Source organism: Ambystoma mexicanum, chromosome 10 (genome assembly GCF_040938575.1).
Source record: "Ambystoma mexicanum isolate Mex_15411 chromosome 10, UKY_AmexF1_1, whole genome shotgun sequence".
Taxonomy (NCBI): domain Eukaryota; kingdom Metazoa; phylum Chordata; class Amphibia; order Caudata; family Ambystomatidae; genus Ambystoma; species Ambystoma mexicanum.
In genome coordinates this window covers 1104169977-1104194589 of record NC_090932.1, presented here as the reverse complement: position 1 = coordinate 1104194589, position 24613 = coordinate 1104169977, and the positions used below count along the sequence as shown (strand labels likewise).

At 48.2% G+C, this 24613-nt stretch overlaps 1 protein-coding gene across 2 annotated transcripts in view; it reads left to right on the top strand.

Annotated features, from left to right (window-relative positions):
* The first annotated feature begins 9521 nt into the window (after positions 1-9521).
* Positions 9522-24613, top strand: part of POLD2 (DNA polymerase delta 2, accessory subunit) — a 418384-nt gene continuing 403292 nt past the window's right edge. Inside the window, exon 1 of one of the 2 annotated variants that reach the window (XM_069618953.1) lies at positions 9522-9674. The gene's annotated coding sequence lies outside the window, so the exon portion shown is untranslated. The remainder of the gene's footprint in view (positions 9675-24613) is intronic. The other variant, XM_069618954.1, reaches the window with a different exon arrangement.

Sequence of the window (24613 nt, the reverse complement as noted above, 5' to 3'; positions counted from 1 at the left end):
GTGTACTTTTGCAATACATAGACGATTTATTGCTAGCTGCAGACACAGAGATTTGTAAAGAAAGCACTGTATTACTACTGTCACACCTAGCGGCACATGGCCATAAAGCTAGTTTGAAGAAATTTCAGTATAATCGAAAGGAGGTGGCTTATTTGGGCTACCTACTTTCGAAAGGAGGGAGAAGACTAATGCCAGAACGCATAGAAAGTATTTCTTGTATGCCTATTCCAAAGACACAAAAAAGGAGTCAGAGCCATAATAGGCATGGCTTCATATTGCCGACAATGGATTGGTAATTTTGCGTTAATTGTGAAACCATTAGTGAATTTAACTAGAAAAGATGCGGTTATGCCTTTGCAGTGGGATGAGGAATGTCAGAGAGCATTTGATGGATTGAAAACTGCATTATGCTTGGCTCCAGTTTTGGGTACGCCGAACTATGAGAAAATGTTTAGACTATTTGTGTGTGAAAGTGAAGGTTGTGCATTGGCGGTTTTGACACAGGAACAAGGTGGAAGAAATAGGCCGTGCGGCTATTTTTCTTCTGCACTAGACCCTGTAGCGTGCGCACTACCACGATGTTTGCGATATGTTGCGGCGGCTGCTGCGTCAGTGAAACAAACGGAAGGGATGGTATTGGGGCACTCTTTAATTCTAATGGTGCCATAGACATTCTATTAAATAGGACACAGACGCAACACCTCACCTCTGCTAGATTGACAAGATATGAGATTATCTTGTTCGCGCCCCATATCCAAATTATGAGGTGTAGCGCTTTGAATCCTGCCGAATTAATGCCACTAACCATAAAAGAAATTGGGAAGAATTAATCACCCCCCCCACGATTGCTTAATGGTCACTGAGGAAGAAACCAATGGAAGAGTTGATTTAAGTGATATTCCATAGAAAGAGCTGGATGGAGAATTATTTTGTGACAGCTCATGTTTTAAATTACCAGATGGCACGACAACTGCCGCATACGCTATCACTACCCTAGAGAGTGTTGTAGAAAGTAAAAGAATCCCCCATAATTCAGCACAAGGCGCAGAAATAATAGCATTAACCAGAGCCTGCGAGATTTCTGAAAATTTGAATGTGAATATATATACTGATAGTCAGTATGCTTTTGGAGTGGTTCATAACTTTGGTCGACTCTGGGCTGAGAGAGGGTTTCTGACATCACATGGTGCCAGAATTCAACATGGCCCTTTGATTGTACGGTTGCTGTCTGCACTCATGTTTCCAAAGTGCCTAGCAATAGTGAAATGCGAGGCACATAAAAAAGTAACATGCAAAATAGGAGAGGGAAACGCGTTTGCAGACAGAATTGCGAAACAAACTGCCACTGATTTGAATACCAAGATGATGACGGTTCAGACAGAGGAAGTACCCTGTATGATAGAAAATGGAGTTGCAACTGTCAAAGAAATGCAGCCTGAGGCTACGGCCGATGAAATACAGGGATGGGCAGAGGGATCTGCTGAGTTGGATTTGGAGGGTTGTTGGGTGGACAAGGGAACTAGAAACTGGATGTTGCCAAATTCGTATGTGACTGCTATGGTCACAATGGCCCACAGCCCTACGCACATCTGTGCCAAGAAAATGATACAGCATCTTTCTACAGTATGGCAGAATGTAAACATAAAAAAAGAATGCAGAGAGATTGGTGCAGAACTGTATCACGTGTTTACAACACAATGTAGGAAAGGGAACAGTGACTTCAATAGGCAGTTTTGGCCCGCCCTCCATGCCGTTTGAGGTAGTTCATTTTGATTTCATAGAGATGGAGAGGTGCCAAAACTTAAAATACGTCTTGGTGGTAATCTGTGCATTCAGTAGGTGGGTGGAGGCATATCCTTTGAAAGATTGCACAGCAATGAGTACGGCAAAAGTAATGTTGAAGGAGTATTTTTCCAGATTCGGCTTGCCCCGGGTCCTGTGGTCTGATAATGGACCGCATTTTGTGGGTGCAGTGTATTACAGATATGTGCTGGTCTCCAGGTTGATAAGAGATTCCATAGTTCAAGGCATCCGAGTTCTGCCGGTCTTGTGGGGAGGCACATCGGGATTCTTAAATCAAAGATTAGCAAGATTTGTGCGGGAAGCAAGTTGAGTTGGGTGGATGCATAACCAATAGCACTATTATGCATGCGTATGTCTGTACAGGCTAAAACTGGGCTCTCCCCATACGAAATTGTAATGGGGAGGCCGGCAAATGTTTGGTGCGCACCTCAGCCAAAACGACTTAGTGAGATAGAACATCCTGTGCTTAGTACTTATTGTGGCCTTTTAATGCAGGAATTGCGTTTGATTCATCAGCAGGTGCAGGAGGCATTACCAGTAAGGTACACCGGTCCGGGGCACGCGCTGGATCCAGGAGACTGGGTGCTGCTAAAAAACTTTGAAAGAAAGTCATCATTAGCACCCAGGTGGCGCGGGCCCCATCAAGTACTTTTGGCGACACCGTCGGCAATACGGGTGGATGGAAGGAAGTCGTGGATCCATGCCACCCATGCCAAAAAGATTCCAACTGCACTGAAAGTCTTGCCTGACACTGATGACCGGAAAGAGACAGCGGTCCCAGAAATGAAAGAAACTGTTGCCAGTGAGCAGCCACCTAATCTGCCAAAACGAGAAGTGAAACTCGAAACAAAGCCCGAGACGATTGCCAAAAAGGGGGAAGGGCAAAGAGTGCCCCAACGTTGCCCAGCAGAATCGACATCACTGCTGACCGATGTGAAATCTGCCTTGCAGATACCAGCAAAACCAAATAGTGTACCCCTTTGGCGCCCACCAGCACTTGCCAGCACGCCAAAAAACGGATCTGCATCATTGGTGCGGCGCACACCAGCACCTGCAGTAGCGCCATAGGCTGACTTCAAGCCTGAATCTGAAAGTGCACCGGCACTGTTCACGGATCTTACGATACCAGGAGCAAGGCGATACAACCTGCGGCCTCGGAAGACAAAGTGATCCGCAGTCTTTTTTTTTTTGGTGTTTATGTCAACCTCTGGTTCAGCTCATGGACGGAGAAGGAACCAGGGGTGTAGAGGAGAGAAGCGTGAGAATTGTGCAAATCGGACAATTCAAGACTCGCGGCTCCTCGGTGCGATCATAAAAAGTACATGTGTCCGGAATCAGAGCGGACAAGCTGGGCGCACATGATACTGAGGCGATAACTGATCAAAGGTCCTCTGAGCAGTGAAAGAGGGGACAAGTGATCTCGCCTAAAAACGAATAATCGAATCCAGGCCAAAAAGGACAGGCAAAACTGAACTGTCAGAATTCCATTGAACTTATAGACATCAGAGCAAGCGCGATGAAGAGAGATATCCACAACGAACTGTGATAAGGAAGAAGAAGGACGACGAGAAACATGCCGGGACCGGTTCCAGCCTCCTCCTGCACCACCACTGCTGAAAATGAGTCAATTATAAAGACTATAAGTTTAAGAAAAACGCATGGTAAAACAAATTGTATGCTGGCACTAACGATAATAATTTGCTTTATGAGCGTGGTAGCACCAAAATCGACAGCCCTAATATTATGGTGGGTAGAAACAATACACCCATTAGAAATGTTTTTACCAATAATTAATATATCCACTACTGAAAGCCCGGTTCAGGTGATCACTTATACCCTACCCCCAATGGAAGAAAAACACAGGGAAGGTTTTGGAAATAACACCTTACTGCTGATAATGAACATGACACATGCAATCCTGAAGAAAACAAACTGCTGGGTATGTGCCCATTTACCACAGCATGCCAGAAAAGGAATATGGTGGTATGTGCAGCCATTACCATTAAGTTCTGCATGTAGTGCATCTTTAGGTGCAATGTTCTATGGGAAATGGAATGAGAGTAATACGGGTCAATTAGACAGAACCAACATGAATGAGTTTGAGGAGATAATAATGAAGCCTGTGGGTTGTTCCATTTTCCATAAAGCACAAGTAATAGCCCCAGAGCCCACGAGGAAAAGTACACAGAAGATAACACGACAAAATAGACGAGATAGATTGTCCCCGCCAGAAAAAACATCTGTAATGACGTTTCGTGTAAGAACAGAAGGGGACAAAGATGCAATTCCCCCATCTTACACAGTGAATTATAGCCCAAGAACTGTCCCTTTTTGTCTAAAAAAGAAAGGCTCTTTTTCGGTCAGAACATATACTGGTTGTATGAATACAGTGGTACTAAAATTGGAAATAGAACCAGTATACGTAGGTGATCCAGTTTATTTTATATGTGGAGAGAAAGCATACCCTTGGTTGCCCAGAAACTGGGGAGGTACAGGTTACTTAGGGCTACTGTTCCCAGGAGTATTCCTCTTAGAAACAGCAGCCATGGCCAGATTATCCAGAACTAGAGTCAAAAGGACTGACAAAGGTGTTTTAATAGCAACTGATGTAGCGAAATCATTCATTCCATTCTTAGGACAGATAGTGAACACCTATAATATAAGGCAACTGTACAGAATCCTAAAGAATACAATAAACACAACAACAGATATATTATTTAACATGACGTTGGAAGAAAGAGGAATAAGGTTAATGACGCTGCAAAATAGAATGGCTCTCTGTGTAATCCTGGTTGATCGTGGGGGAATTTGCAAAATAGTGGGATCAGCATGTTGCGTTTATGTCGATGACTATTCCCCCACGATCTTTGAAGCAATAAAGAAAATGCATGTTCTAAGTTCTGAACTCCCCACTGGAGAAGGGAGCTGGGGAATAGGATCTTGGTTTTGGGGAATACTACGATCTTGGGGATGGACGTTGATCTCAATATTAGTAGTGGTGTTCGGAATATTCCTAACGTGCTGTTGTTGTATACATTGTTTACCCATAGTTTGCACAGAGGTAACTGAGGGATGTACGGAAGGATGCATACATATGATAAAGAAAAAACAACCTCATGATCGAACTAGCCCAAACCCAAATGAGATGCGAGCAGTAAAAGAGTTGATGGCAATAGATATTGATGAAGACAATGATGTCCACGATAGCATGCAAGACTTAGACATAAGTACTTCAGATTCATCATCACTAGAGAAGGTTTCAATAAATAGATGAGACGTTTGGCAAACGGCCAAAGGAGGGTTTGTCAGTCTAGAAATACAGATACCTCTACTTTGAGACCGCAAACGCCTTTTGGTGGCCGTGGGCCAACCGTCTCATGCACGATACGACAGAATATAGGTTTTCGAGTTTGCCAATGAACGGCCATTTTGATGTAGCAAGAATCGCCATTTTGTTTTCTAACCATTGCTCATTGCTTTCTGTTCGTATTGCTTTGCAGCATATTTTCCGCTTACACTGCTCGACTGTGGAACATTGTTGTCTGTATGTGAAAAGGACAAGGCCACAGGGCCGTAAGGATAACAAGAGTTCGCTGAAACACAAACGAAGGCAGCGCCAGGAAGAATGCCCGGCTCCCTCCCGAATGTTGCCTTGAAGCAGAGCTGCAGGGCATTTAATCATTTCACAGCTGCCAGCCAGTCTCGTTATATGGTAGAATATGTTTGAATAATACCGCTAAAGGCTTGAATTATGCTTTTCTAACGGCCCCCCTTTGCTGAGCTCGCTAGAGCATGTCGGCTCCCAGGACACGAAAAGCACCTGATAGATAGCAAGGTCCGGAATGCAACTCCCCCCCCCGTATGTAGTTCGCTTCCAAGAACAGAAGCGCTGTGTTCTATTCAATAACCGAAAGATGCCTTTGCACTCACAAATTGCAAATTGTTACTAGAATAGATGTTTGAAGGTGTAATAGTGGTCGGAGATGTCCATCATCACACCAAGTTCAAAGAAACCCAATAAAGGGGGGTGTTAACCATGTCATAGCTGATTGTTTGATATGCATTTTGTATATATGTAACTGATGTACGTAATTCACTCTCTTGCGTCCCTCGAGGTCTAGAGATACACGTCGCGGGGCGTGAGACCGAGTTGGCCAACTGAGACTTTTGCTCGCAATAAAACCCTAGCTTTGGGAATACAACCTCGTGTCTGGCGTCTCTATCGTGTGTGGTGACCTGCCTTGTTTCCATAGACGTCAGGGTCCCCTAGGGGCCCCTTTCACTTCCTTGAACACAAATCCAAAGAATTTGATGGTCGGGCACAAAAACTCACACTTCTCACTGTGGAGCGTGAGGCCCAGTGATTGCAGTCTCTCAAAAGTCCTTGCCAACTTGCGCAGATGGTCCACCTCAGTCTTGGCAAACACTAAGATGTCGTCACTAATGTTTAAGTCTCCATCCAGGTCAGCAAGGGCACCTCTGCTGCCGATGACACGCCAAAACTGAGTCTCTTGTACCTATAGAGTCCACGATGAGTGGTGAATGTGGTTATGTATCTTGACTCCGGGTGCAGGACGACTTGGTGGTAGCCGGCCTGAAGGTCCAACTTAGAAATGAAGCGAGCACCTTGTACCTCCGCGATGATGTTGTCGATGGTTGGGGTCAAATGTCTCTCCCTTTTGATGGCCTTGTTGGGTAGCCTCATGTCGATGCATATTTGTACGGAGTTGGGTTGCTTCGGCTTCTTTGCCACAACGATTGGTGACCCCCATAGTGTGGGACCCTCAACCTTCTCGATGATATCTAGATTCACTAGATTGTCCAATTCCTTGTCCACCTGCTCCCGGAGATGGAACGGCACCCTCTGATGTTTCAGGGCTACGGGCTGCACAGACTCGTCAATGTGCAGCCTTACCGGGTCACCGGCCATTTGGCCAATTCCTTGGAACAAGGCGGAGTATTTATCCAGCAGATCATGTATGTCCTCAAGATATACAGAGTAGCCAAAGCTGACGATGCCTAAGGCCTCCGCCGCAGCACAACTCAGGAGGGTATTTGTGCTCACCGGTGTGACGTAGAAGCGGGCTGTGATCTTTGAGCCGTCATGCTCCACCGTTGCCACAGAAGTGCCGTCCAGGGGAATTGGTTCCAACCCACCGAAAGCAAAGATGCGGACCTTCGGACTGACCAGTTTGGTTGGTGTGTCCATCGCATCGTAGTGTCCACAGGCCATCACGTTGACCGATGCCCCTGTGTCCACGAGCACCGGGACGGGCGACATGTTCACTTCTACCACACACCTTGGTTGACACCTATTCTGTGACTTGAGAGCCCTCACACTGGACACGAAGATGTTCTCCTCCTCTTCTTCCGCGGGGGCACCCTCTTCGCCCTGGGCCACGCTCGGGGGCGATTTTGACAGAGGAACTCCGACCGGACTGGGCCTCTGGGCACCATCACTGGCAGGGCCGCCTTACACACGCGGGAATAGTGATCTGCCAAACCACACCTCCCACAAGTTCTCCCCGCCGCTGGGCACTCAGCAGGGTGGGGCAAGTCATATCCACACTTCTGGCATGACTTGCCAGCTCTCCCGCCCCTGTCACGGAGGCTGGTACCTGGTCTTCTGACACCTCTGCCACCGCGTACATGACGCATACCTCGTCACCGGGCGCGACCCAGCTTCCATCCTGGACGCCCGGGCCTCTGACACCTCATGACAATGCCCCAGTTCAAGGATGTGGGCAAGTGTAGTGCCTGGTTCTCTCAGCACCTGCCGTCCCAGTTTTCCTGATGAACAGGCCTGAATCAGCATAGTCCTAATCATGTCCTCTGCATCACCCCAGGCACATGCCAGGGACAGGCGTCTGAGATGGCCATAGAAGGTGTCCAGAGTCTCGTCCTCCTTCTGCCGTGCTGACAGCATTACGAACCTTTCATAATCAGCATCGGCGAGAGGCAAGAAGTGATCTTGAAGAGCAGTCTTTGCCACTGCATAGGAGGCGTTAGCTGTCTGGAGGGACTCGAAGATTTCTTGCACTGCAGGTCCAGCCGCATACAGCAGGGTTGCCAGTTTGCTGTCATCATCTGTCTCCATAGTGGCCCTGAAGTACATGTCCAAACGGTCCACCCACCGCTTCCACCTGGGCTCCAGGCTGGAAGGGGGTCCTGAGACATCGAACTCCGGAATAGGCTGTAGCGCCATAGGGGCCTGCATCTGTGCCATGACTGGAGGGGGCTGCTGCATGACAGGTTGTGCCACAGGCTGGGCTTGAGGCTGTGCCACAGGCTGGGGCTGAGCCTGAGGCTGTGCCACAGGCTGGGGCGGAACCTGAGGATGTGGCTGGGCTAGAGGCTGTGCCGCAGGCTGGGGCTAAGCTTGAGGCTGTGGCTGGGCTTGGGACTGCTCTAGGCCTTCGGGCTGCCCACCGTCCTGGTCACCAGGTGCATTCATGTGCTAGAGCGCACAGGCACCCCTAGCGTGAACTGGGGGCCGCAACTCACCCCACCAAACACAGTCCCCACCAGGCGCTTGGAGTGCACCAGTCCAGACACACACAGAAAGCGCAAGTCCAGACCTGATGATGATGGGTAGCAGAAGATCTCCAGACCAACAGGGTGCCTCACACACATACACAGCAGCTGGGCATGATGATGAAGGTGACAATGAAGATGGAAGTCCTCAGCTGCAGGATGCTGCGATCCAGCATGGATGTCCCAAAAATGGAGCCAGGGAGGTGTAAGGGTTAAGCAGGCCTTGGCATCTTTCCCCTCTTTCCTCGCCTTCACATGACGTAATTAGCCCAAAAATCAAAACAAATTCTAAATCTGGGCATGTGTGGGCAGGTACAGCTGCCCGCTATCAAATATTCCAAAAATTAGGCATGGATGCCCTGCACGGGCTTTACCGGAGCCCCGTGAGTATCCCCTGCCTAGGATTCAAAATGGCAGCTCACCGCGTGGCGTCTGCTCAGCCTACACCGTGGAATGAATTTCATGCAGTAATCCGATCCGGATCAAACATTGAAATTTACATCACTGCTGGGGCCGTGCAACGCACCGACCTCGTCACCACTGTTGGGGGTCTCCACATGACCCATTAGGCAGTTCCTGTGAGCCCCCAACCCCACAGACTCAGGCACACATGACTGTTCAGCTCGGGCTCCCGGTCGCACCGTCGCGGCCCGGAACGCCCCCTTTATTTATAATGCATGCGGCGGCGTGCAACGTCACGCCGCCGCCGAGTGCGCGTCCCTTAAGGGGGCAGCACCACACATGCCAACATTCCGAGGCACCTGGGAGGGAGATTTTTTCAGAGAAATCGGAAGAGAACAATTTTCCCATAGGAATGCATTGGGGAAAAGTACAATTTTAGGCGGAAAACGTGAAAAATAGCAGTATTTTTCCCTGAAAAATCGTGAGTCTCCCACCTAAATCAGGAGGGTTGGCATGTATGAGTTAAATACCACCATTGACTGTCCCTGCACTGCTCTTTTAGCCCTCCATACCTAACACTTTGAATAGATGAAAATGATGTTTAAAGTAAATGTAACTTTCTCGACCCCCATCTTCATCTGGTGTCTTCCACGAGCCTCTGGCTGCCAATTGAAATCTCAGTCAAAGAGCGCGCACACCCGCATGCTCCTGCATCCTGGCAGCTGGAGGCTTCCCGGTTCCAGCTAACGATGAGGGGCAAGATGACGTCAGACGCTACACACATGGTAGGGAACGCAACGTGCCGAAAGTCACGTGAAGAGGAGTAGGCGGGCTGTTAGTATGGTCCGTTACTAGACTACGATACATCCCTCGGCGGGAGTTTGCAGATCGTAGTTGTAGGGGGTGTAGCCTCCCATAGGGTGGTTGACCTGACGGTAAGTGGGAGGAGTAGTTGTATAGGGGTTGTGGGTAACTTGCTTTGCCACTTTCAAACCGGTAGGGCTGCTGAGTTCGCAGTTCTTGCACTGAGAAGAAATGCTGTTGATGGCATAACTTGGTCACCGGGATCTTAACCAAGGCTGATCACACAGGACTAGTAGCAGATCCTTTCATTTTCAACACGCTTCTTTGTCATTAGCGTATTTAAAATGGAAAGCTATTTAGTGCTGTTGAGTGGCACCGAATGTGATTTTTGGGTGAATAATGCGCACGTGTCTCCCCGCCCCCACCTGCAAAGCTCCAGGTGGCTGCGCAATATTGTGCTTTAGTTTATTTGTTTAGCGCTGTCACAAAGCACGTTTGTTTATAGTGTTTATCTTATTTCCATTATGCATGCTTGTTCCACACGTGTACTTTTTGGGTGGAACTTTTGTTTTTATACACCTTACGTATTATAACGGTTTGAATGGCATTGACAGATAATGTCGACACGCAAATGAATCGCACTTTGTTTTGGGTGTACCGTTTACAGACCAGTTTTGAGGCTCAAGTCACGTGATATATTTTGGGCTCCTGTTACCTTCCTTTCATGCTCGGGGGTTCTAAAGGTACAATCTTAACATGTTTCTGGTTGGTTTAACGTGTGAATGGTGTTCTTTTCAAGGCATTGCTATAAAACATAATTTGAGTTCTTGAAAGACACGTTAACAAATAGTATGGCAATTCGTGCTGAGAAGGTATGGGTTGAAGTGCCTACATTGTAGAATGGACTCAAATGCCAGCTTCATCCTGTAACTAAAGTATATGACCCTGGGCAAAGTTTTTAAGGCCACTGTGCCTTATATGCCAACATTGGGATTTCTTACTAATTTGTCCTAGTTCTTCCTCATGGTAACAAACATCGCCCTCCTCTGACTGAAAAGTTAAATACTCACTCGTTTTGTTTATTCCCTCATGCAAGTTCCCCTACCAAAGCGTATAGATGTGTGGGGGTTACTATCTATGGGGGTAAAGTGGGGTGGATGCTCCTGTGCTTAATACATGCGGGTGGTGGACGAGAAGTCCAATGACACAATGGAAGTGGACTGTCTCCAAAGTTTATAGACGTGGAAATACTTTGTACTCGGCGTCGAAGTGCTAAAAATAAACATAGTTGAACTATCTTCCTCCTGCCCCACCTCTTCTCCTCCTACTTATTTCCTATACCACCAGCAATTCAAACCTCATACCTGGGTCCTTCCTTTCCTCCACTCTGCTGTGTTTTACCAGTACTAGCAAGACTGCCGACGACACAATGAAAATGCATTTAAATGACCTCAATTAGTTTGTTATTGTCCCACACCGCATGCAGCTTTAACTTTAAGCATCTGCCCCCTTACAACCACCCACCATTCGCACCTTTTAAGGGACATGCTGAGGACTATAACGACCACCATCCCACCTATTACCTGCACTGCTTGCAGCAATCCATTCTTTCAGAAGACCAACGCAGATCACTGCTGAGCAGAGCTATTCGGAGGCTCGACAATAGGAGTTTTATCGCAAGCCGACTTATACAAATAAATAGCAGTCCTCCATCACCTGCGAGATGATGTGACAGCGGAGTGTTGGCGGCAGTGCCCAGGTTTGAATCACCAGTAAGTGAGAAATAAAAATAAACACAAGTGTACTGCCCTGTCGTCCTAGAACAGTGCTCTGCACCACATAAAGTAAGGGAACTATGGCGGATTTTCCTGAACTAAGGTAACGTCGTACCCTTTAGTTCCCACCCACCTCGGCTTTTGGGTGTTTTTTTACTTATACATGGGATCTCTTTGGCATGCACACTTTTTCTCAGTGATGAAATGATGGGCGTTCAAAATCTACGCATTGATGTTTACAAATTGTCAACCTTAACAGGATGAAAATCTAGTTCACTCAAGATTCCAAACGGTTATCTGCATGTTTGTGACATGTTCACCGAGATCTTAAGTCACCATCTGCACACTGGGGTGCACTTGTCGCTCAGAGGCCACATGTGACAGTTAACGGAGCAGTTGTTGTAATGGTGCCTTCGCTCCTGGTTCTGAGTGATGGGGTAGACGGGCCGCAGTGCGCATTGAACGCAGCACGCTGAGTAACACGCCACACTTGCTCCTCTCTTTGCCCGCGACTGCTCTTCCTCGTCAGAGGACGTTCCAGCATTTATTTCACTTCACCACATAGACATGGTGACGTGGACAAACCTTTCTCTTCTTCCCCCATGAAACAAACAAATTACTTTCTACTCACGGTATATCATTCCAGTCTTTACTCGCGCACATAGTCACTTAGCTTGTCTGGTGGCTTCATGGCCATTCTCGGGTGATATGGACTGTGCTGCTATCTGGTCAGGCTCAGATGAGGGCTTGATGACTGCTGCTCGGCCGGCTGTTGTCCTGGGCTGCCACTAGGCTCGGATTTGAGGTTTGCCGGCTCCTCCTTGTCAGGATGCCTCTTGTCATGAGAGCCGCCAGTCTGATGCCAGTGTTAGGCAGAAACCTGGGCAGTTCCCTTAGGGACCACTGCAAAAGGTTTAAGACTACAGGTGTTGGCAGTAAACCCACTTGGTAGCAGTCTGCACCACCCAGATTTACCTCGTAGCTGTGGCTGAGCAGTCAGACTTCCCTCAAGAAGAGTTAGCCAGTATGCAAAGTATACACAATAGGCACTCAGATACAATAATACAAGCAAACACTGACCAGAGCTTTGGTATCAAAGTATATAATTATTTATTTAAAAACACACAGTTGAAACACTCCAGCACTCTTACTGTAAATTATTCTAAACACAGTTACTATTGTAATATATACACCCCTTTTTCCTTATCAGATAAATCACAGTAAAACACCACTTATTTTCATACAGAGGTGAGCGCTTAACTAGATTGCACTCCAATAAGTTTGAGAGAAAGGGAGGGAAAAAGACAGAATATGGAAAGGTACACCACTCTAAGATTCGGAACACTGTTAGCAAGGCAGAAGAGCAAAAGTCCAAAGGCTGGGCCCACTCTTAGAGAGAGCAGAGCACAAATGTGCCCAAGATCACACAGTTACACTAGGCTTAGAAAGTCTTGCAGAGTGTTCAAAAAGAGTTTAGAGAGGCTTTAGGAAAGTTTAGCCAGGGTGTCCCAGACTAACCCAGGTTCGAAAGCCAGGGGCTAAATCTACCCCATACAGTCGGTAGCAAGGGAAGCCAGACGGGACACGGTACCTTAAGTCGGAAGGATCCTCCAGCGGTGGCAGTTGTTCCTGGTAGTGGGTGCAAGTTGCGTCGTCATCCAGGGGAAGAGAAGATCTCGACTTGGAGGAAAGATGAAGGTCGTTGCACTACCAGGGAAGAAACCAGCTGCTGAGTTTTCCGGTTAAAGGTGGTACCTTTGTGTCGTGGTAAAACGTGGTATCCCAGTTGCCGGGTTGCTTGGCACAGGCAAGGCGGCCACGAGGTACATCGGGAAAGCGAAAAGACGGTGAAACTGGTTATCCCCCACCAGTCAAAGGAAGAAGACTCTCCGGCGGGAGATCTCCTCTGTCGTTGGGAAAAGTGGTGAGGCAGTCCAGCAGGGCTCCACCGGTGGTGGTGTCGTGACAGGTCGGCTCAGCTTCTCCCTCGTCGGATTCTTAGGTCCTGTGGCGACTTCTGAAGTTCCAGTCCCCAAAGCCCTGCTTTTATGCAGCAAACCCCCATTCACTCAGCCTAGCTGTCACTCAAACATGCTAAGTGGTGAGCTGGCCACTTGGGCCAATCAGGATGGAGTGCGACTTGAGTTGCCTCGGCAACTCAGTCCAGGGTGCCTAAATTTCCCTCCACCAAGTACCCCAGAGTGGCACCACTTTGGAGGGCTTCTGTGGAGAAGCCTGCCAAAAAGTGGAACAAAGGGCTCGACTTGGGTTGGAGTCACAGAAGAGAACACAAATGCCATTTTAGAATCAAGTTTTGGCAAAAAATACGAACCGGAGAATTAATATTAATTAAATAAACTTGCGGTATGTTCGAGGCTACTGTAAATAATAAAGGTAGTAGCCTAAAACAATGGGAAATCCAATAGGAAAATATTTGCGGTAGAATATAAAAAGTAGTATCCACTGCCACCAGCCAAAACTCGATCAGGGGTGGACGGAGACGTGCCCCCTCGACTAACAGACCCTGGGGCAATTGAATTGCCCCAGCCAGTACGTCCACAATATGAGGGTTTGTACTGGTTCTGTTTCAGAATTTAAGACTAGCAAAGTCAATGGTGACTTTACATGCCCTGGGAGACAGTAGTCAGTCCCAGGGTATGGTAACAGCCAGCTCTCCATTTGTTCTTGCTCCCTTGTTGTTTCATCTTCACGTCTGTCGTTGTCCTTTCTCAGGTCGCTGCTTTCTTTCCACAGTGTCTTAGGAACTTGTTTGAACCAAGATGTATTCCGGGTGAGCAGCTTCCCTTTTTTAGTTGCTGTGACCATAGTTCCTTTCATCCCAGCACTGTCCAAGGCTCGGTCTTGAAGATACTTGCTAGCTTCAACCTCAGTGGGTTGTGTAGGACTAGAGCACCTGTTCTTGTGCTCTTTGGTGCGTTTTATTTATTTTTCATAGCTCGTCTATTTGACTCGTATGTTGTTTCTCCTTTTGCCTGTTTTCCTCTTGTCTATCGACATGGCTCTGTTCCGGCTATGGTGCAGTGTGAAGAACCGTAGCATGGCCCGAAACATGACATCTGCTGGGGGTGTGTTTGTCAATGCCTGGGGTGTTAGGTGATAATTGCGGAGGAATCTGAAAGTTCCCACAGGGCTGTTTGACATTTAACAATTCTCAGGACTTTGTTCAGCATCCTCATGGACCGTTCAGCTTTCCCATTTGCCTGGGGCCATCTTGACCTGATGAGGTGGTGTGAGATCTGGAGATCTTCCGTGTATTTGGTGAATTCAGCTCCTTGGAAAGGTGGCCTGTTGTCGCTCTTCAGCTGCTTTGACAGTCTGCGGGTTGCAAACATTTCTTCGAATGCCGGTATGACGACTTCTGCTGCAGCAGAGCGAACAATCTCAACCTCTGGGTAGTGAGAATGTTTGTCAATGACAACTAGGAGGTAGGTCTTCTCTTGTACTGTGCAGAAATCACACACTGACTTCCAGCGTGATGTGCTTCTCGGCGTGTTCAGGAAGGGTTCGTGCTTTGGTGAGGCTCCGATGGATAGGAAAGGGAAACAGATCGTGACCACGTCTTCCACTTTGGAGTCGAGGTGGGGGAACCATACCCGATCCCCGATTCTTGCTTTTGTGCGCACCATCCCCTGGTATTCTTAATGTGCCAGTGCAATTATTCTCCATTGGAGGGGCGGCGGGATCATGATGTGGACCCCCCCCCTTTAGGATGAGGCCTTCCTTTGTGATTGCTAGTTCATGCCGAACGGTGGAGGTGCCCGTTTGGAACGCTCTTGCTTCAGCTCTGGGGTTGTGTTGGAGGAACATGTTCCATGCCCCTCCCAGAATGGTGTTTTTCGTTCTGAGTGAAGCAAGGGTCGTCGTTTGTCGCTTCAATGAGTTCTGGTGTGCTTCCTGCCTTGGGTTTTGCTGTATCCACAATGGAGCAGATGTGTTCTTCTGTCTCGTGTGACTCCGCTACTTCGGACTCTGTGGCAGCTCGTGGGTGTCTTGACAAGAAATCTGCGGGGTTGTCCGCTTCAGGTTTGTATACAAGGTCAGTCGTATTGTTGTAATTGGAGTAACCACTTGCCCACTCATGCTGGAGGGTGTGGTACCGAGCCTGTGATGATGGGGATTAATGGCTTGTAGTCTGTAAATGTTTTGAACTTTTGCCTGTATAAGTAGAGGTGAAAATGTCTATACGCCGCCGCCCCCACAGAACGGCGATTGCCTCCTTTTCGATGTGCAAGTAGTGTCGTTCTGTGGGGGTTGAGGGGTCTGGGTGCATATTCTACAACCGTGTGTCTCCCGCTGGGGAAGTTTGAACAAGTACTGCTCCCAATCCGACCAGACTGGCGTCGACATGCAACTCTGTAGGTTAATGTCCTAGTATGCCATCATAGAGCTCGTCGACGAGGCTTCCTTGATGTTGAAGACATCTTGGCATTTTCACATCCCAGTCCCACTTTGCGCCCGTCTTAGTTAGTGCGCATAAAGGCTCAGATAGGGTGGCCAGGTTGTTTATAAATCTCCCACAGTAGGTTGCCATACCCAGGAAGCTGCGGATCCTGGTTTGGTGTGGTGGGGGGCGTTGCTTCTTTGATGTCAGCTACCTTCAGTGGGTCAGCTGACAAGCCCCAGCTGTTGAAAATGTAATCCAAGAACGTGAGTTCCTCCTTTATCCCTGTGGATGGTTAGTGCTGCTTTCTCCAGTCTGTCAAGGACTGCTGCCAATCGAACCATGTGTTCCTCCTTCTCTTTTGCATGTACAAGAATATTGTCAGTCACTGACGTTCAGGATTCATGGAAGGTCTTGCAGGACGGTGTGGATTGTCTGTTGGAATTTCGTCCACAGCTGAAGTCTTGCAAGTTTAAGCGTTTGTACCACCTCAGCCCAAGGTGTGTTGAAAATGTGCTGATGTACCTTGAATCTTTTTGCAGCTTAAGTTGATGGTAACCTGCCTGCTTTTAAATCGATTTTTGAGAATGTCTTGGAACCTATGAGGTCCACGATGATCATGTCGAGGGTCGGCGTGATGCGTCTTTCACGCACTATGGGCGCGTTCGGGAGGCGCATGTCGATACAGATTCTAATCTTTCCTAGTTGTTTGGTTTCTTTTGTGACAACCATCAGGGAGACCCATGGTTTTGGGCTAGTCACCTCCTCAATGATCCCTGCTTTTTCCAGGTCCTGCAGCTCTTTGGTGACTAGGTCCATCATGTGAAATGGGGTCCTTCAGTGCCGTACTGCCTGAAGCTGTATGTTTGGATCGATGCGCAACTTTATCACTCTGCCTTTGATACATCTGATCCCTTCAAATAGTTAGGTTGTTGTGCTACGAGGTTGCGGACCTCGTCGTCACTCGAGATATCACAGATGAACTCCCTCCTTTCTTGTCACTCTGGCGGCCTCTCTTAGCCCTCTTCCTGCTCCCACTTGAGAGGCTAAAAACCTCAGGGTCATCTTCAACTCCACACTCTCCTTACATCTCTGATGTCTCTAAGAAGTCGCACTACCAGCGGCACCTCCTCAGAAATGTTTTTCCTTTCCCAGATGCTCACTGTCTCCAGAGCTCTGGTTCTTTCTAGGCTGGATTCCTGCAACAGCCTTACTAAATCTGCCTGCCTCTACTGCCTGCCCTCTGCAACTCATCCAGAACAGGACTGCAAGACTTGTCCTTGGTCTCAAGCCCAGGGATCGTATCCCTCCAGGACTGAAATGTCTGCACTGGCTCCCAGTGGCTGCAAGGATTAAGTTCAAAACCCTCTGCATTGTCCACAAGGCCTTCTGGGGCCTTAATACCTTCAACTCTCTCTTCCTTCTTGAGTTCTTCGCTCATCCACCTCCAACTCTCTCGGGGTCAGTCGCTTCGCCAAGCAACGAGTTGGTGGTAGATCTTTCTTCAGCTGGGGTCTCCCTCTGGAACAGCCTCCCTGCCTCTCTGAAAATTGAGGAGAAACATCTCTGATTCCACCATCTCTGCTTCCGGAAGCACCTCAAAACCCTTCCTCTCCCCTGCTGAACCTGCACTGGTCACCTGGCTACCCTCTGTTCATGGGTCTAGGTCCCCTGCCTGCCAGTTGCACTCCTGCACTGCCCCCCTGGCAACCCTTGCACTCTGGGGCTGTTTCTGTATCCCTATAGCCCCCCTACCTTCACTTGACAACTGATGTCTGCACTTACCTGTGCACCTGTCACCAGCTGGCCGGATTTCTTATTTATTGGCTTGTTTCATTTATTACAGTATGTACTGCACTCTCACACTTTTCCTTTCCCCTGCACTTGCACACTCTCAATGTCACCTGGCCTAGCAAGATCATTGTATCAGTCCTCTCTCTCTTCCCTTACCTTGTCGTGCCTTGAAACACTTGCGTATGGGCGCATTATAAATGCCATGCCATATCGCATCCTCTGCCGACTCCCAGCTGAGCAAACATTAAATTCCTGCGTCCACCACGTATATTTTAGACTGAATAGATTGCCCCGCCATTCTGCTGAGTGCAGTGCGGAATCTTCCAATTACGGGTAGCGGTTTCCGGCTCCTGTATGCATCGAGCTGGGTGTTCGTGGGCTTCAATGCGGGTCGGGGTTTCAATGTATGTAAGGTTCTGAGTGGCATTACGTTTACTGAGGCGCCGGCATCGATCGTCATTGTTGCATCAAGGCCTCCTTGTATTTCTGGTCTCCACGTACTAGCACTGATATTAGGTGTACTTTCCCCTTTCTCTTGGCTTGGCGGGTTGTGATAGTCGCCATTGTCTGGCTTTCTTCCCCTTCTGATTATGCCAATGAGGAATAGTTATCCACCTCGATCTGGCATGCTTTAGCTTGCTTCCTGTCTCTGGGGGTCGGTTTGCCTGCGGGGCTGCGCTGGCTGACCAGGTTGTTCGAGGACTGGCAGACTGTGCCGGAGTGGTCCATGTGGCCGCATGCGCTGCACGTTGTGGCCTGTGCTGGGCAGTTGTGTACATTGTGTCGCTGTCCACCACACCACCTTCAGTTGTTTGGACCTGTTATGCGTAGAACCCCCCCCTTGTTTTCCCCTTGCGGCAGTGATGGCAGCTACTGTTGGGGTGGGATGTATTTGCAGCCTCTGGAGCATGGTGCTCATGTGTGCGGCCCTGGCGTGTGAAAACTCCCACTGTCGGCCATATTCTAGGAGGTAGGGAGATTCCCTTTTCACTCAGTATGATCCCCTGTCATTTTACATAATACATCCCATTAATTTGCTGTCTGGTCTCTGTCTACATGGTCAAATTCACATGATAGGGAGTCGTAAACGAGTGTGGTATGAATCAAGTGTCTCTGCCTCGCTTTGTACCGTCGTGCAGAAATGATAGATTTCATAGTCTGGGTTGAGTTGGAGCATTGAGTTAAAAAATGTGCAGTGCATCATCGCCTACACTTAGTAGCAGGTTTGAGCGCATCTTTCCTGGCGTGGCAATGTCTTTGCACTCCATCACCATCTCAAATTTCTGTAACCAAAGGGCCCACCTGGGTCCTGCCGATGATGGTTCTTTGGTTTGGGTCAAACTGGGCCAGGGTAACCCCTCCATGCCTCCCATATCGTTGGGCGCGTGGGGTTGGGGCTGATGTTCGTGCCCAGCCTGGAAGGGGTTGCTGGAGTGGTGGCCATCGTGTATGGCCTTGTAGTGTGGGTGATCGTCTGTAGGTGGCAGTGTTGTTTTCCTGTACCCCCCCTTTTCCCCCAGCAGCGGTGATTTTTGTGTGTGTTCATCGCCTGCTTTTGGTGCTGCAGCCTTTCACTGTGTGCTGCTTGGCCCACAGGAGAGGGAGAGATGAGGCGTGCGTCCCTCGACATGGGTGGTGTGCTTTTAATCATGCGAGGCACTGATTGCTTCTGCCTCGTCGCCAGTGTTGTAACGGTGCCAGCGTTCCCGGTTATAGGACTGCGGAGCCGTGCTGCAGCACGCACAATGCAGCGTGCTGAATAACACGCCACGTCATTACTCTTTTTGCCTGCCTCTGCCCTTCCTCGTCAGAGGACGTTCCAGCATTTATGACAGCAGTCTGCGTACATTTTGTTGTTGCCAATGCAAACCTATTTAATGCCATTATCCTGTGCATCATTACACCTTTTTATGTTCCCGTCTATGATTTGACTTATTGTAATTTTGGTGTCCATGATGCCCTTGGCTATCCCCGAATGTAAATACATTTGTCCATTGGGGTACTCTGGGTTGCATAGAAACTCAGAAGACTGACATTTCCGAAATGTATACCAGGCGCATGACTTGCTGCTGTGCTACACAACGTCTGGGATTCACCTCAAAAGAGACAGAGAGAATTCAATGAGTGTCTTAAACATCTATAGATTTGGAGCTGTCTGAGATCTGGGGAGAAACCTTTCCCTTAATGTTTGGGCATATTGAATAAAACAGGTTGTCAGAACGGTATCCGGTAATAATGTCCCCATAAATGTTGCCGGGAAAAGCCATTGGCGACTTTATGTATGGCGACTTTATGTATGGGGATGGGTTGCGGGGATGTCCCCTGCTCCCCTTGTAAAAAAGAATGACTTTTTTTTGTCAGGAGGCATTTTTGCATGGAACCGTCAGAACTAGCCAATCTGCATCATCGCTTGACACCCGCTGTGGATGCCGACCTGCACCGCCAACCAGAACGACCAGTGCTTCTGTTTAGTTAGTGATCTGCCGCTCATGAACGAGTATCTGGGGGCCAAGGACACTATCACAGAGGGGATAGTGTCCTTGGCCATTTTTGGTGGGCCATGTTTGTAGTACTGGGATCAGACTTGGAGTGATAAGCAGATTACACCTGGCGGGCATTTCAAATCTCAGCATTTATATGCGAAGTCCAATGGCATTGATAGCAAGTTCTTCTTCAGGACCATCAGTAGCCTTAGATCATGGAGCAGAGGAGTCAGATCTACAAATCTGCACATGCCTGGAGGGGGCATTGAACTGCTACCAAACGGCCGCCCACTCCCTGTGGGCGTACGGCAGCAATGGCAACTTCAGCACCTGCTGCACTAGGTTACTACGCCAGTGTTTGCACAGTGACATGCCATTCTCTGTCCCTCTTTGCTGTTACTCTGCATAAGCCTGGCTCTTTTTTTTTTTTATTTTTTATTTTATATCTTCATATTTATAAAGCACACTGTACGCCCAAAGGCGGCATGGCGCTGGAGTACAGTCTAGGTAGTAAGTGAAAAGGAACCAGGTTAAAACAATAAAATCTTCAAAAGATGCAAAAGGCTAAATGATACCTAGTGGCACGCAGCGGCCATGGAAGTGCATTCCACAGCTTCGCTGCTACCACAGAGCAAGCAAGATTCCCCCCCCCCCCCCCCACACGAATAAGCTGAATCTGAGGTACTTGGATAGTGAGAGATTCCTGAGAACGCAGAGGGAGATTAGGCACATAGGGGCATAATTTAAGCTGTAAATATTCTGGCCCGTGCCATAGAAGGCCCGGTGAACTATGCACATGGCCTTAAACTAGACATTTTGCAGAAGCTGGAGGCGGCGAATTAAATAAAGCGGCTGAGCTAGGTAAATCGAATTGCAATAGTTGATAATGCTAAGCACAAGCGAAGCTGCTGCAGGAGCAGCAAGCCTTGAGGGATGAAAAGGCAGCACCTTGCGTAAAGCCCCAAGCTTGTGATACCTCAATTGACATACAGCTGCAATTTGCGTCTCAAGGCACAAGGAACATGAAAGCTTGACACCTAAATCTCTCACAGATGCCACGGGAGAGGCCAACGGAACCCAACGAGTGAGGCCAGAAAGAAGACCAAAGAGGGAAGACAGGAGGAGGACCCACCACCAACACCTCAGTCTTGTCCCCATTCAACTTCAGCTAGTTGTCACACATCCAATGACTCCCAGCCTCCAATCCCCCACCGCCCCGCCAGCCACACAGCTGAGACACTGGGCCTGAATCTGACGGGCCCAGCTAAAAATGTTCTTGGTGTCATCAGCACCCGAGTAGCAACGGCGGCCGTGTGAATGGATGAGCTCAACCAGCGGCTAAATATATATATTGAATAAAGTGGGTGATAATGCAGACCCTTGAGGAACACCACATGATAAAGGAAGATGAGTGAAAAGGGGGAAGTGAAAGAGATTGAGCCCGGTCCAACAGAGAGGATCTAAACCAACCCAACACCTGTCCAGCAATCCCAGCCCCAGTCATGGAGGGATCGATGGTATCCAAGGCCGCTGGCAGATAAAATAATATCAGCGCCCCCCTCACTCCACTCTGATCAGAGATATGTGCAAGGTTATCTACAACGGATACCAGCACGCTCTCTGTGCCATGGCTGGGGCTTAAGCCAGACTGAAAAGGATAAACATGAAGATTCCAGAAAAAGGCTGAGACGTAGAGCAATTAGGGACTCTAGCAATTATGTGAAGAAAGGCAGAAAGGAAATAGGTCGGAAATTACACAAGACAGTGAGTGAGCAGTCCCCAAAATACAATGCAAACTCCCCGATGAGTCAATGGCACATCCCGGGAGGGAATGAGACCAAGAGCAAGTGCGGGTGAAGTGTAAATCTTTATTTACGTCAAATGGGGCATGCAGAGGACTCTGCTTACTCCGAGAGCGCTCTGCCAAACAAGACACTGTCATTGCATTAGAAAGGGTTACAGCGTCATCGATGGCGAAATCCTATATGGTACAAAGGTTACAGTTAAATTGGTGGAGCCGCTGATCCAGTATTATCTTCATAGGGGCCGCTTCCATGTGATTGGATGGCTGCTTGGCGGCAAGGTGGACATCACGTGCATCAGCTGGGCTGGTCAGTGCGAGGTGAAGATCATGTGGTTCTGGATAAGGCGATTGAAAAAGTTCACAACAAAAAAGACAATTGCATTCTGACAGTTGGGGAGAAGACCATATATTTCATGTTTCTTTTATATACCTATGTCCTGGATCACTGGTCGGGTGAAGGGGTATGGGGGGTCATCTCTGCCATGGGGCATGGGGGGGGTGAACGCTCCGTGTGGGCTCCGTGGAAGGATGAGAGGATACATTTGTTAAACTGAGACATCCGTGAGAAATGGGCCTCTAGCAGCATAATCGTAAGGGAAGAGAAACGTTGGGGGCCATGTGTGCACCGTGCGCGGCATTGCAGAAAGGAGGGGAGGCGTGGGCAAGACAATGAGTTTAAAGATGCACATAATGAAGCTCTAGTACATTTTACAGTTGTCATCTTAACATATGTCTTAATGAGGTTAGTCCAAATCAAGGTTATACTTTTACATGCATTTAGTTACCCGGCCCTGGTCATATTCATTAAATGAGGAGATACAATTTTTGTTATTACCGCCCTTGGGGCTACAGACTTGCATTCTGTCACAGGGTTCTTCTAACAACATATCTCTGTGCACATTATGTTAGCAGCAATTGGCCTAGATTGTGGGGCAAGAGTGCTGGGGCCCAAATCTCCTACAATCAATTGGCTAATATATTTCACACCCAGACACTCCTCGCCATCTCGGGCAATTACAATACTGATGTAGCCAGGATCAATGAAATCTTCTGTCATTCAGGCATGGATGGCCACACATGGCCTCTGCCTGAATGACGAGAAGACTGAACTGCTCATTGTTGGCTCACCAAACAACTTACAAACACTTAGCCCCAACTACTCCAACATCATAATTGATGGCAATACAATCCCGATCGCCAAAAACGTAAAAACACTTGGTTTCTATCTCAATGCCAATACTAACCTCATTAAACAAGTCAACTCGACTGCCTCAGCCACTGCCTATGCAGGAAAACTAATTGGAGCCTGTAGATCATTCCTTTCCCCTAACAGTTGCCTCACGCTAGCCAGAGCTCTTATACATCTAAGTTAGACTGCTGCAATAGCCTGTACTTAGGGGCCAACCAAGCGATAATCGGTAAACTCCAAGTCCTTCAAAATGATGCGCTACGAGCTGCGCTAAACATTCCCAGGCGTGAGCACATTTCTGCCACTAGAACTACATGCAAATGGCTCACTATCCAACATAAAATCGATCTAAAATCCCTCTGCCTTACTTACAAAGCACTCGACCACCTAGCCCCCCCCACCTCACTAACAAATTCACCTTGAAATCTTCCATCAGAACCACAAGATCTTCCAATACCTTATGTCTTACAGTACCTAGATTTACCTCTAAAAGAGCTGGAGGCTCGAGCTTCACTGTCTTCGCCTCCCAACTCTGGAATACTCTGCCATTGAATATTAAGTCCTCCAAATCCTTCCAGCCATTCAGGAAACTGGCCATTGGGTGGCTTCTGACAAAAAGTCAACCTCTAAGCTAGACCTAGCTATAAACTGTACATATTGCACATGTCTCATTTGTCATTTTTGGTTACTATCACCTCCATCGTCTGTATATTCTGTATATATTATACTGCGTATTACCATGTACTTTGCCTTGTAACTTGTACTAAGCGCCCTTATACTCCCGGGTCCGGAGCGCTATAGAAATAAAATAAACAAACACACACATTCCTTTAGCCCCCATGAAGTCTACTTTGTCATGGATTAAGTATATGGTCACACGCAGGATTAGTGGCAGGGGTGAATCTGAGTGGCACAGAGTGGTGGGGCAGGCATCTGTTACATCAAATAAGGGGTGAGGGTAGAGGTTGTGTGAGTAGTATATCCTTTTAGTAGGGTCTGTGGGCATGAAGCAGGTTTGTGAGATGGATGGGTTATTTCCACGGCCAAGCCTCGGCTTGGCCATTTACAGGGCAGTGATGTAAGGAGGAAGGCAAGAGATAGTGTTTTGGTTGTAGCCTTTCGTGCTCAGCTTTCCGTGAGAACAGGACAGTCAGACACCAGAGGGGAGCTGGAGGGGGGAGTAGCTGGCTAACTGTGCGTGGGCCAGGGGGAGAGGTGCATGCCTGCAGGCTGGCCTTTTCCTGCGATGCCTATTAGAGCAGATAGAAAATGGAGTCAGTAATCATCCCTCTTGCAGATGTTGCACCTGTATGCGACGTCCCAAGGCTGTCCGGCACCTTTGGCCAAAGGCGCATGGCTAACTGTGGGATGAGCATAATGTGTGTGCAGGGATGGGAATAGAGGGGAGAGGGGCCTAAATGACCTTTCCTCCCATACATTCCCCCCTTTTGTTACTTAAGTAACGAATATTGTAGTACTCCTAACCTTTTGCGCTCATTGTCTTTCGCTATTGCTTCATCCCTTGCGGGTGTTCCCTTTCGTGGCACCCAGGCCCTGCATACTGCCCTCAGACTTTCTCCTGCCCGGGCGTAATATTGATGGTGCACGTCATGTAAATGCAAC